The following is a 3,014-nucleotide window of genomic DNA, read 5'->3' as shown; positions in this document are numbered from 1 at the left end:
GCCCCGCAGGCCTCTCTGCCCATGTAATTTTCCAGGCAAGAATACTGGATCAGGTTGCTGTTTCCTATTGCAGGGAATCTTCCTGACCCTGGGATCAAACCTTCATATCTTGAGTCTCCTATATTGGCAGGCAGACTCTTTCCCACTAGCGCCTCCTGGGAAACCTGAAACATTCTGTTGTGCTGTGTTTAGTCGCTCAGGCATGCCTGACTCTTAGTGACCCCGTGGACTTTAACCCATCAGTCTCGCCAAAAACAAAAACAAACAAACAAAAACAAAGTCAATCTGGAGTAAACTCAAGCAATATTTTAGGGATCTGTGAACTCCTAAGTGAGGATTCCTGCTCTTACATCCCTAGAAATTTGTCCAGAATTTTTAACATCATCAAAATCATTTGGGAGAAAAATGTAAAAGTTAGAAAACTTAATATAGTACTAGAAAAAAAACTACCTTATTAGAAGAGCTGGAGAATCTTCTGAGAGATGACAATTTCTTTGCTAAATCTTATAATTCTCATATTATGGTTGAGAGGGATATATAAAGACTGCCAGTAATTATTTCCTTTGTTCATCTTCCCTTAAGCCTGTTATACATCTGCTCACCAAAGTGCTGCTTTTGAACTGTGGTGTTGGAGAAGACTCTTGAGAGTCCCTTGGACTGCAAGGAGATCCAACCAGTCAATCTTAAAGGAAATCAGTCCTGAATCTTCATTGGAAGGGCTGATGTTGAAGTTGAAACTCCAATACTTTGGCCACCTGATGTGAAGAACTGACTCATTGGAAAAGACCCTGATGCTGGGAAATATTGAAGGCAGGAGGAGAAAGGACAGCAGAGGATGAGATTGTTGGATGGCATCACTGACTCAATGGACATGAATTTGAGCAACTGTGGGAGTTGGTGATGGACAGGGACGCCTGGTGAGCTGCAACCCATGGGGTTGCAAAGACTCAGACATGACTGACTGAACTGAACTGTCCATCAGCTCATTAAATAGATTATAATTCAAATAATTCTGTAACATAAAGTACCCCTAAACTCCTCATAACCCAGGTAAAGACTAAAGATATGACGATTTGACATGGATTCTAAATAGCATAGACCTAGACATATCCAGGAAGGGAAAGTCTTCCTTTAGATGAACAGGAAAGGCTGTAAAATATTTTGATTTCTGTAGTACCCTAATGATTAGGGATTCCTTTCTGTACCTGATTCTTGTCAGTTGATCACAGTCTTGATTCCAAACCACTTGAAATAGGCTTTATACTTTTGCAAACTAAGAGTGGCTTTTTATTTGGTTAAATATGTGGTTCACCTTCCTTATCATTACTTTTATACCCTCTCATAAAATTTCTGATAACTACCACAAAAAAAAAGCCTGCCTACTTCTCATAGGTCTTTTCTCTCTCTAGGAAATACTTGCAAATCCTTACAATCACTGCCTGAACATTAGCATCTCTGTGCAGTGTTTTCTTATATAATATAAAGTTTAAAACTCCATCATTATACTTAACATTCCAGATACATAAACTGTAAAATTTGGACAAGTTACTTAATCTAAATGTGTTGGATTTAACTCTATATATTTATAAACATGATAATGTTCATAATATAAAACTTCCTAAAGGTAAATTTTACATATTTGATGAAAAGAATAAGAATTTCATTTTTTATATATTTGTAGAAAAGTAGACTAAGGGCCATCTGCTGATGCTTTCTGACCTCTCTTTGCCAAGAAATAATGTCTACTTTATTTGTAAGTCATGAGACTCAGATGTGACTCAACACATTATGTATAAATGGAAGAAAAACATCAGGATCTACTTTTAAAGGATCCAGATTCTACCAACTGCCTCTCCTCAAGTTGTTAAGGTGAAAAGTTATCTGGTGTCACTAATATCATACCTGCAGTTTATGATTTCTTTGGCTATTTCAATTTTTTTGAAGTGTTGGGACAATTGGATTTTTAAGACCCTTGGCAATAGATTCTACTTGCAGTCATGCATAGAAATACACATTAAGCATATTGCAGCCCAACAGATGTATATCTCAGGTGATATAAAGACAAGGTAAAGTATAAACATTACCAATGTGGCCCCAAGTCCTTCTTAAGTGCTTATGATATGAGAGCAGAGGATTTACTAGTTTGTGTAATGATCTGTTATGGATCACTGTTGATCATTATAATTCTAAAATAAAAAAATATACCACAACTCAAAAGATTTGTTTCCCTTTAGATCTCATTTGTAACTCTCCTATTTGTTATATAGGATTTGAATATACATTTGTGATATATGCTCCTACAAATATTCAACAACTTTGAAATAGTATTCTTTGGATAAAGGCTTTTTCTCCTTTTAATGAGAGTTTTTAAATATTAATGAGAATTGATACATATAATACACTATTTTAAGTATGTACCAGCTGTTCTTCATACTGAGTGTCTATATATACATATTCAAACACTTAATTTTGTCTGAAAAAACATTAAGAAGAAAATTTAGACAGAACAAGATGGCGGAGGAGTAGGTGGATGTGGAGTACATCTCTCTCCGTGGACACCTTCAGACACAGAAGTGCATGCAGAACACCTGTGGAGAGTGGACAGGAGTACCTGACCAGTGGAAAAGAATATATAGAACCATGCAAAATTCAGTAGGGCAAAGGAACTGGGGGGGGGGGGGGGGGGCGGGGGAACAGGAGTGTTAGTAGGACTAGACCTGCCCTTGGACAGGGCGGGAACTGAAGCAGGGTTCCAATCGCCACATTGGGCATTGTCTGAGTCACAGGAGAAATATTTAAAGCTGAGAGTGCAACAGCTGATCTGTGGCAGCCTAAATGGAACGAGAATCAGACATTCCTAACTGCAGTCATGCACACCCTGGACAGGGATGCAGGTCCTCTGGAAGGTGCAGAGGCTAGGACATGGAGTTCAGGGATTGTGGAACAATCCCAGGGTGAGGGCTGCTGTCCAATGTGGAGAGGTGGATCGAGGGGATGTGAAGGAGGAGACTGTG

Source organism: Dama dama, chromosome 1 (genome assembly GCF_033118175.1).
Source record: "Dama dama isolate Ldn47 chromosome 1, ASM3311817v1, whole genome shotgun sequence".
Taxonomy (NCBI): domain Eukaryota; kingdom Metazoa; phylum Chordata; class Mammalia; order Artiodactyla; family Cervidae; genus Dama; species Dama dama.
Note: the sequence above shows the minus strand (reverse complement) of the source record.